The sequence below is a fragment of the Macrobrachium rosenbergii genome, chromosome 50, assembly GCF_040412425.1.
Source record: "Macrobrachium rosenbergii isolate ZJJX-2024 chromosome 50, ASM4041242v1, whole genome shotgun sequence".
Classification (NCBI taxonomy): domain Eukaryota; kingdom Metazoa; phylum Arthropoda; class Malacostraca; order Decapoda; family Palaemonidae; genus Macrobrachium; species Macrobrachium rosenbergii.
The window spans coordinates 20,127,501-20,139,512 of record NC_089790.1 but is presented as its reverse complement, the minus strand read 5'-3'; the positions used below and the strand labels follow the sequence as shown (position 1 = coordinate 20,139,512).

The 12,012-nt window shown below is 32.5% G+C and overlaps 2 protein-coding genes across 2 annotated transcripts in view; one reads left to right on the top strand and one right to left on the bottom strand.

Annotated features, from left to right (window-relative positions):
• Positions 1–12,012, bottom strand: part of LOC136832736 (uncharacterized) — a 300,576-nt gene that overhangs the window by 240,177 nt on the left and 48,387 nt on the right. The window lies entirely within an intron of this gene.
• The window catches only part of LOC136832879 (protein O-linked-mannose beta-1,2-N-acetylglucosaminyltransferase 1-like), a 20,814-nt gene continuing 17,431 nt past the window's right edge, over positions 8,630–12,012 (top strand). The window contains exons 1-4 of the mRNA XM_067094538.1: positions 8,630–8,703; positions 9,766–10,161; positions 10,724–10,800; positions 11,881–12,012. The exon at positions 11,881–12,012 is cut by the window's right edge and continues 75 nt beyond it. The gene's annotated coding sequence lies outside the window, so the exon portion shown is untranslated. The remainder of the gene's footprint in view (positions 8,704–9,765; positions 10,162–10,723; positions 10,801–11,880) is intronic.

The following is a 12,012-nucleotide window of genomic DNA, read 5'->3' as shown; positions in this document are numbered from 1 at the left end:
ATACGAAGTAACAGGCTAATGAAGGTCGACGTAAGAAATTAATATGCAATTGCAATATAACCACTCCATCACTGGCTGCATTTGAGTACGAGTTCCAAATGGACGATGGAATACTGTTAAAATATTCTAAAATATCTTATTTATGAGAACAAGAGTATGCAACACGATTTCCAGGATTCAATATACACTAAATTTTTAATAAATCGGACGCAATATTTCAAAATTTTATTGCAAGGCCAGAAAGTCATACTCTCTCTCTCTCTCTCAATACATATATGAGAGAGAGAGAGAGAGAGAGAGAGAGAGAGAGAGAGAGAGAGAGAGAGAGAGAGAGAGAGTAATCACAACTCATTCCGTTCTCCCAAGAAGACAGTCCGACTTCACAAGCACACGATTTTCACGGGTAATCCATTGGACACGATCATAAATGCAAGTTAAGAATTGCCTGACCTCAATACGAAGGAATTATCGGCCGGTGTTGAATCTGGGCGGAATTCTCTCGAGGGCCCTTTGACGAAACCGGTAGATTTCTCCCGATGCAGACTCTCTCAAGATTTATTATTATTATTATTATTATTATTATTATTATTATTATTATTATTATATACCGATGAAAACCCACGGTATTCGTAGGAAATTCGACGGGATTATCTTTACAATTTTCACATTTCCTTTAGAATAACATTATTATTAATATATTATGATGATGATGATGATGATGACTATTATTATGTTTATTATTATTATTATTATTATTATTATTATTTTATTGCTGTTGTTGTTGTTGATGATGATGATGAAAACCCTCGGTATTCGTACGAAAATCTACGGGAATATCTTTACAATTTTCACATTTCCTTTAGAATAACATTATTATTATTATATATTATTATTATTATTATTATTATTATTATTATTATTATTATTATTATTATTGTTGTTGTTGTTGTTGTTGTTGTTGTTGATGATGATGATGATGAAAATCCTCGGTTAAAAGTTAAGTATATCCTAGTTTAACCAGACCACTGAGCTGATTAACAGCTCTCCTAGGGCTGGCCCGTATTCGTACGAAAATCTGCAGGAATATCCTTTAGAATAACATTATTATTGGCATTTGGCTATCAGGTAACAAAGTAGGGTAATTCAAAGTAATGTAAAGCATTACAAATTCGGCAGTAACCCAAATAACAGATAAAAAATACAAGTAATTGCTACAAAATACAAAAACTCTGATATATATATATATAATATATATATATATACAGTATATATATATATATATATATATATATATATATATATTATATATATATATATATATATATATATATATATATATATATAAATATACATATATATATTATATAATAAATATATATATATACATTATATATAAATATATATATATATGTATATATATATATATATATATATATATGTATATATATATATATATATATATATATATATATATATATATATATATGAATTGCTCCAATGCTACCACTAATTGTGTTAATAACAATAACGATTAGTATCTCATGAACTACCTGAAAAAAGGTTCTGAACTACTATTAAATAGCATCATTGGACTATAAGACTTACGTTAGTTAATATCTAAAATAGTTTAGTCTCGTACAGGCTTTTAAAGTAATGACTGCTCATTCAAACGATTATAAAAATATAATCGTATATTTATTTTGAATCTACTGGTGACTTTTTACCCGATACCCATAATTGTAAAACGACCGCAATTCTTCACGCTTTTTGGATACCCTCGTCACTACAAAGCCTAAGATCCAAATGCAAAAATACAAAGAAATTCCGACGTACTGAATTTAACTGATTATAGAATTTAGGCCAAAGGCCAAGCACTGGGGCCTATGAGGTCATTCAGCGCTGAAACGGAAATTGACAGTAAAAGCTTTGAAAGGTGTAACAGGAGGAAAATCTCGCAGTTGCACTATGAATCAATTGTTAGGAAAGGCTGGAAAGTAAGATGGAAGAAAAAGAATATGAAAGGAGGTACGATAAAAAGGAAAGAAAGGGGTTGAATCAAGGGGCCTAAGGGACGCTGCAAAGAACCTTAAGTAATGCCTATAGTGCACCGCATGAGGGGCACTGACGGCACTAACCCCCTACGGTGACTATACTGTGAGGCAAGACTGGTGTATTCATTTAAACAATTCGCGGTGATGACTTCTTATTTTTACCAAATTTGAATTTTTGTTATTGCCAAAAGAACTGATAGTCGCGCAGTGACACATATTAGTGTCAGTGCTAATACGAAGTCAATGATTAAGAGAGTTTGTTATTTCAAAAATAATAAAGTGAGTGTCAGCACTAATACGATGTCAATAATTAAGTGAGTTTGTTATTTCCAAAATAACAAAGTCAGTGTCAGTGCTAATACGAAGTCAATAATTACAAGAGTTGCTTACATAACAAAGTCAGTGTCAGTGTTAATACGAAGTCAATAATTAAAAGAGTCTGTTATTTCAAAAATAACAAAGTCAGTGTCAGTGGTAATACGAAGTCAATAATTAGAAGAGTCTGTTATTTCAAAAATAATAAAGTCAGTGTCAGCGCTAATACGAAGCCAATAATTAACAGAGTTTGTTATTTCAAATATAACAAAGTCAGTGTCAGTTCTAATACGAAGTCAATAATTACAAGAGTTTGTTATACAACAAAGTCAGTATCAGTGCTAATGCGAAGTTGATAATTACAAGAGTTTATTGCAAAAATAACAAAGTCAGTGTCAGTGCTAATACGAAGTCAATAATTAATAGAGTTTATGTTAAAAATAACAAAGTCAGCTAAACAAGAAGCGAATATATCTTGAATGAACTGTACAGCGACATATGACTAATTTTAGCATCAGCAATGTCACAAGCAACAATGACATTACAATCAACGGAAGAAGTATCAATCAAACTTCTTGAAATCCTAAGTACTTTTCATAACCAATCTCTATTTTCGCAGTCCCGGTTGCAAAATACAAGTTGTAAATGAAGCTCAATTGAGATAAATGTCTGTAATCTGACTGGCAACGAAAATAAACACAAACAACAACCAAACCGAAACAGAAAAACGTAAGATCCGGAACCCACATTTTTTTTATTTTGTATTTTTTATTTTTTATTTTATTTTATTTTACTTTACTTTTTTTTTTGAGAAAAGGAGAGAGAGATTAACTAAGAATTATGATGACAGATCGCGCCCTTAACTCGGAATGTCAGCAGACACGTAACGATGGGAAAACAGCGGGCGTCTGAAACGCAAACCAAACACGATACCTTTAAAAAACACGAACTGCAACAACACGGATGTCAAGGCCAGCCAACAACTCGTGCCTCTGCTGATATAATGAGGCCTCGGCGATCGTTGAGCAAACCATTCACTTTCCACAAGTCTCATCGTATCACTAGACTATAATTTACCATACAATACGTGATTTCCTGGTATGTTTTTTTTAAATTTATTTTTCTCTTAGTTTTCACTTTAACAGACGTACGAGAAGCCTTTATAAGACTAAAAACAATAGGAAATAACTAACCAAAAATACAATTCAGCAATAATAAGATCACTGCCAGACTGAATTATCCGGCCCCAGGCAACATTATAAGCAATTTTATTTTGGAACTCCAAAAGCGAACAGTAATCCCATCAGGAACAGGGAATATTCAACTCTATTTTTCCCTTTTGATCTTTTTCCTCTCTAGTTCTCAGTCTAACAGACATCATTAGTTTTTATAAAAATATAAAGGCAAGGCACAAGAAATAACTAACCAAATATACAATTTTGCAACAATAAGATCATTACCAGACTGAATTATCCAATCCCAGGAAACATTACAAGCAATTTGATCTTGCAATTCCAAAAGCAAACAGTAATCCCAACTGGAACAGGAAATATCCCAACTCTTAAAGTAACACTGAAAAATGATAGGGCAAAACTCAGTACTTTTTTTTATAGAATATCGCAGACCTGTAAGAACTTAAACAATATACACACTGTGAATATTAGCCAATATTCTATTTTACCAAATAGTAAACAGACCAAAAGCTAGGACCCTAAACGACACCAATTGCTCTAAAAAAAAACCTCAAATGAAGATGGAATTTTGGGCCACCTACGTTCAGATCCGCTTCCGGTAGGGTCCTGTCTCCAGAAATTTCCTCACGGGGGAAGAAGGAAAGAAAAACGTGTGGGACCAAGACTCCGCCCTTTGACGCAACTCCATTCCCAGAGTGCTTTGAAACGGCTCAGTCAAGTGGAAAGAATGGAGGATGACAGGTTGATGGAAAGTGTACAATTCAGAAGTGCCTTTTTCCCCTTTGAAGAGAGTGTGGGTTCAGAGGGTACTGATCTCCCTTGGCCGTGACGGCGATACACAATAGTCAGGTAACTACGAGGTACAAATTACGTTGTTTCCGTCAACTGTGGCATAGGTCTCTTTTTTTTTACGAAAATAACCGTGAATCGTTTACCTGGCGGGATCGATCTCGGGTGCCTGTCTGGGGAAGCGAGGTTGATATGGATGTGTCTGGATGCACGACAGAAGTAATTTATGTGTGATACAGTTGAAAATAATAATAAAAATAAGGCACCCGCTTGCTAATGAATGTAAACCAAAAAGGAGTGAAAACTGAAAGACTATAAAACTGGGTCCTATTGAAAAAGCAAGGCTGGCCCTGCTGTTAATCACTGCTTACTTTCTGGTCATAACTGATATAATCTCTTAACATGCTTTACGGAATTCGTAATACTCTCTCTCTCTCTCTCTCTCTCTCTCTCTCTCTCTCTCTCTCTCTCTCTCTCTCTCTCTCTCTCTCTCTCCAACCTTTTAAACTGATAAACATTATTCTTTAATTCTTGCGTTCATTCTCTCATTCCATACTTACCCCAATGCACAGCAATGCTATGTGAACCATGATAGGCAAACAAACAATAGTGTCAGCAGGCTTACTTCATACATATATAAAAAATACCACGAGTTTCACACTCAGTAAAATTCGAGCGATGTTCAGTATAACACCCAGCATCAGAAAGCCACAAGTGGGAAAGGGCTGGCAGATGAAAACCCTCCCGTCCATCTGTGTGGTCATTCGCGTAAGAAATGTTCTGCTTCATCGGGTCGCGTCAACGGTTGGGTGATCCTCCTGACTTGAAACTAATTTTTTCTCGGAGCGTCCGGTGTGGCCCAGGTCACAGGGAGCTTCGTCTTCTGTGGCCTACATGGTCTGTAGCTTACGAGAAAATAATGGATTGACCGTAGACTGCCAGAAGAGATTTGTGTAAAGATTCAAAATAAAATGACGGTAGCTTGAAAGGTTTGGGACTGGGATTTGTGACGTCACGAGCTTAAACAAGGAGAGTAACGAGGGTACTCAGAATTTAAAGAACAAGTGAGGCAGCAAAGTTTTTTTTTTATCTTAAAATTCTTTGAAGATGAAAGAAGGAACAGGACATGGTCCAGAAGCCCTGATGCGGGCGTGGGCGTCTCTCTCTCTCTCTCTCTCTCTCTCTCTCTCTCTCTCTCTCTCTCTCTCTCTCTCTCTCTCTCTCACGAATAACGAAAAGTGAGGAAGTACAAAAATATGAATCCCATTTGATAAAATCCATCATCAAATACAGAATGCGAAACAATTTGATTTAAACTTGTATCGCAAAGGAGAAATAGAACAAGCAAGGGAGCCGTTTCAAAGGCAAATCCAGTCTACTACTACCACTACTACTACTACTACAAGAACACAATAAATTAGACCCAGCTGTTTCGGAGTAAAGCGTTCTTTTGGTAGCCAATAAAAAATCACAATTTTCATTTTTATATGTTCCATGCAAGGATATTAAGTTTTAACTCTGACAATGACTTTCGCAAGTACTTTCGAATGACATTCTTGGTTTTTCTTGATACGTTCTTTATAAAACACCTTAGATGGCAAAATTTTGACTGGATCAGTATACTCATTTCGTAATGCTTCTGGGGGTTAATACATTTGAAAGACCTGGGTTCGATCCTGATGTGAGTCAAAAATTTATTTCTGTTCCACACGTGATTATGTGTTGATTATTTGTTGATTATTTCTAATATATATATATATATATATATATATATATATATATATATATATATATATATATATTTATATATATATATATATATACATATACTGTATATATATGTATGTATGTATGTATATATATATATATATATATATATATATATATATATATATATATATATATATATATATATATATATATATCGTAAGTTGAGACAGAGACTCACAACATAGCATTTACAACATATATCTAAGCCAGCTATGTTAAGAGATAGGGAGAACGGCGCATCACAGAAAATAGTCTCTAATTATAATTTTAACCGCCGAGTGGCGCGCGTAATTGGAAAATTTATTGCCCATTCATCACGTGTTTAGCATAGCAGTGGCGGCCCTGATCTTCTTATTAAATAGACTTCCCCTTTCATTTTCGTATTAAAGGTCTTTCAGGAAATGTAAATTACCTATTTATGTGATACGTGTTTTAAATATAAATGTATCTGTCTATTTACCTACATCTATCTATCTATCTATCTATCTATCTGTCTATATACTGTATATGTATTTATATATAATGTATACTGACGCAGATGACAAACAGATATGCATAGTATACACACACGCAAACACACACATATACATATATAAATAGTAAATATATATATATATATATATATATATATATATATATATATATATATATATAGATAGATAGATAGATAGATAAGTATATATATTTGTATATATACTTATCTATATTTGCTTATAATATATGAAAATATAGTTAAGTATATGTATACAAATATATATACTAATCTATATTTGCATATAATATACAGTATATACAAATATAGATAATATATTTTTTAAAGGTCCTTTAAGAAATCAAACCCACACATATACATATACATACATATATACACACAATATATATATATATATATATATATATATATATATATATATATATATATATATATATATATATATATATATATATATTCACATACACGTGTACATTCTTTTATTCACAAATATTAAGCCAACTAACTTTTCACTGTTAATGCCCAGTAATACTCTGCCATCAATCCAATGCCTTAGGACAGATTATGTCAAACTAAATTAAATAAATCACTGAACAGTACCTATTTAATCTCGTCATAAGACAAACAAAGTCATCTGGTCTCTTAAATGGAAAAAGTAGAGGACCATTAAGTAGAGAAAGACAAACCGACTGACAGTAAGAATCAGGAAATGGGGGAGGGAATTCTAAAATATGATCATGGCAAAATATCTGTCACAAAAACTGAAAAGACAAACATTATGCAATTTAAAACAAAAAATTACATTACCTTGAGATGATATGCAACTGCTAAGAGGCTGGGTTTTGTCTTACCTGAAAATAAAAGAGAAGCAACGGTGAGAATTATGATTAAATAAATTACAATTAAATAAATAAATTATAAATTATAATTATGATAAAATACAATTAAATTATAAGTTACAATCAAATAAATTATAAATTATAATTAAATTATATATTATAATCAAATAAATAAATTATAATTAATGAAATAAATTAACATTATTGGTCAATATTTATATTCGTTGATATTATTAAATTCCTATATTCATAAAGTAAAACGTAAATTTCAATTAGCTGGCAAAGGCAAGTTTACAATGCATAAAATACATTTGGCAAAATAGAGATACTTTTTACAATAAAATACACAACAGTAATAAAAAAAATAACTAGACAATCCATCAAAGAAGCTTCTAACATCAAAAATACTAACAAATTTCAAAGACATGAGAAATGAAATAAACTAAGACAGTAAGAAAGCGAGAGACGCAATTCTACCGATGTAATTTTACGAGAGAGAGAGAGAGAGAGAGAGAGAGAGAGAGAGAGAGAGAGAGAGAGAGAGAGAGAGAGAGAGACCCACGTCCGTATAAGTTCCCGTTGGAGAAAACCTGCTTACAATATGAAAATGGTTCGAGGCAATGGCTCTGATGAGGTGGCTTCGTTGTAGGAAAGAACGGAATAATAGAAATTTTCAGGTTAGTTTTATAGGTATGATTCTGGACGGGTATTTTACGTGCGCGTGCACACGCACAATATATGTATATATGTATATATATATATATATATATATATATATAGTAAAGGACTATAAGTCGAAAGACCTTGAAGCACTCCACTGTTTCTCTTTCCTTCGTGGATTTTGTCTTTATATATTCATCACGTTCCATATTTTCGTGATTCAGTTATACATATATACAGCACATATGTATATATATATATATATATATATATATATATATATATATATATATATATATATATATATATATATATATATATATATAGCCTATGCGTGTAAGCTAAAAACGCTTGTCGTAGTGCATAAATAACAGAGAGAAATATAAATATATCAGTTAAATGTTGTCAGTTTCAAACCCATTCCTTATGACGTGCTCCATCAAGGAAAGTAGCGGAGGAAAATTTTGCGCATGCGCCGAGGGTCTCCAGGACACTTTGGGAGTGGGGGAATGTCCTACTGCAGGTGGTGGTAGTAGTACAGGTACTTCCTTATGTGGTAGACGATTTGGCGTTTGGCGCGAGAGACTGACTGTGTTGGTATACGTGGGCAATGTTTCAGTGAACAAACTGCGAATTTAACGATAGAATATAGAACTAAAACGCATTATGATGACGTGCTGAAACCTTGCAGTTTACAGTGATGACAGGAAGTAAGAGCAAATACTCTAATATTAACAAACAGTTTCAAATGGTGCTACGTTTAAAATGCTCTCAGACATGATTGGCACAGTATGACGCACTCACCCTCAGGCACCGATGTGTTTTGAGTTAATTTATGCCGTCCAATCATTTGGAACCGTTCTAGAACAAGGTAGCAGGTCACCCGACAGGTCACTTTCCAAATTTCGACTCATAAGCGATATTTTCAGTCAAGCACAGTGGATAAAATTAATAACTGTATTGGTAAATTAAGAAGGTTGTCCTGTCTACAGTCGCGATACATCTTGCGCCAATCATTTAGAAGCTGAATAGTGAATCAGAGCAGTGGTTGCTAAACTTTTTTCTTAGTTTGGGGATTGCCTACGTTTTTCTGAAATGTAAATTTTTACTCGCAAAACACATCATCACAGCTAAGATGATACGTTGACCGCAGAAAGAATACAAATTTATTATTATTATTATTATTATTATTATTATTATTATTATTATTGGCCTCGCATTTCTTTCCATAGCCATAAAATAACATCTTTGTTTTGCTCCGTGTTACCCAGCGCAGGGCACAGCCCTAATAAGTGTGTTTTTTCAGTGATCCAATGTTATATATATATATATATATATATATATATATATATATATATATATATATATATATATATATATATATATATATATATAAAAAAGGATCCGAAGGCATTGTTATACGTTTAGCAATAACATTATGGAACTTAACTACCAAAATGTTCACCTGTGTACACATGAAATGGCATTAATATAAAGCGTCTGGGAAACCGGTTATAATCACCTGTTTGTGTGAATGAGAGAGAGAGAGAGAGAGAGAGAGAGAGAGAGAGAGAGAGAGAGAGAGAGAGAGAGAGAATGCCACGACGCATCCTGGAATAAATATACAGTGCAGCTAAACAAATTATCTTTCACAGCATGGTAGTATGCAGTTTTGTAAACAAGAAAAAACAACAGAGAAATGTCCAGTGCCAACAAGAGACACGCAATGAGAAAAAAACAAGGAAACTCACTTGAGCTCAGCGTAAACAAATACAACGAGTCCACGAAATATAACTTATACAGTATCTCCATTTTTTCCTCAAAGAATAAAATGATTTCCCTCGATGCCGCGTCAAAACTGATAATATGCGGAATCACTGCGGTGTGGTTGATCCTACTGACCAGCAAAACGCTAGCTTTCAAAATTCCTCGAGACGGTGATGACGAATTCGATTTGCAAGGTTCACTTCGGAGGAAATCCTTGGAGTCTTCGAGATTCCTTTCATCTGTGAATCCTTCGCCTCCCACGAGAGATCCTGACTTTCATGAAGGTAAGTATTAGGGATGTTATGCAATAAGAACCTTCAAAAGTTCAAGCGAAGATGCAGCGCACTACTAACCTAAAACAGTTCTCCTTGTATTTTAATCATTTACGTGGGACACTTTTATTTATTTATCAATTTGTTAATTACTTCTTTTCTAATGACTGATCTCTTCCTTCTGCATTTCCTATTACGTTCTGTTGCTTCTTTCACATGAACACTATATTGTTCGGAAGCTTGAATTTCAAGTCAGTGGCCCTTGTGGGAAGGGTTCTTCTTGTGAATAATAATAATAATAATAATAATAATAATAATAATAATAATAATAATAATAATAATAATAATAATAATAATATTATTATTATTATTATCATTAAGAGATACTGATTTAAAAGCTGTTGTTACAATGATTTTTTTCATAATAATAATAATAATAATAATAATAATAATAATAATAATAATAATAATAATACGCTTAAAAATGAAGACAAGAGAAACTGATTTCAAAGCTGTTGCAACTGAACATTTTTCCTCTAAGATATCAAATAAATATTCCATTATTTTAACTTAGGGAACGACAGTAACAGCAGCCGTCTGGAAGCAATCATCAATACGTCTGGCGTATTCGTTTGGCTTCAGGAAAAACAGGTACGCAGGAATAAATATTGTTTTTTCCCTTCTGTATTATATTATTTTATATCTACATTAGTTACCAACTGATGTATGGCAATTAGTCACAGACAAGGGTCATCAACTATGAGTGAATGTACTATGACTCCCAAAAAGCAATCTTACTTTTGTAAAGTCAACAAGAAATTATTAATATAAAGTTAAGCATATATTAATAAAACATATACATATACATATATATATATATATATATATATATATATATATATATATATATATATATATCATCTTCTTATTTATATATATATATATATATATATATATATATATATATATATATATCATCTTCTTATTTATATATATATATATATATATATATATATATATATATATATATATATATGTATGTATCAAACAAATGTTAAAGGGTCAAACAATACTAAAAAATACAATTTCCACCTTGCAAAGTAGGAAACTCCAACAGACTTAACATTGCCCCACTGAAACTAATAATGACTGCTCTAAGTTTCCTATAAACAGGATAGCTACCATCCTCACCTCGGCACTCAGAGATAGGATTCTTTCACAATTTCTCTCAAAAGCGAAAACTAGTCTTAACTCTTACCACCTTCCACTTATCCACTGAAAGCTTGAATTTCAAGTCATTGGTGCCTGTGGGCTTGTTCGATATGAACAGGGTTCATCTTCTGAATAATAATAATAATAATAATAATAATAATAATAATAATAATAATAATAATAATAATAATAATTAGGAAAAAGTCCTTCTTTAATACAGGTTTTGTTAAACAAAATGGTAGTTTCAACAGCATTTATTTTATATAGTAAACGCTCAATTCGTCTTATTAATTGTTTTTCTTGCGCTGGAATGGTTGCAAGCAATTGAACAATATTCATATCCGGTGGTTTAGTGATGTGTAGGAGGTAGTCCTCGTTGAATGTCGACTAGTTTCGCCCTCCTCGTTTACCATATAAAATAAATGCTGTTGAAACTGCCATTTTGTTTAACAAATAATAATAATAATAATAATAATAATAATATAATATCAGGATTATCCTCTTTCCACAACTTTCCAGATTTATTCAGCCATTAACAATACGGTGGTGAGAGAAGGCAAGGTTTCCAGATACCACGGAGGAATACACTTGGTCGTTCTGCATGAAAGGTGGCACAGGGTGATGAGGACAGCCCAATTCCACACCTGGCAG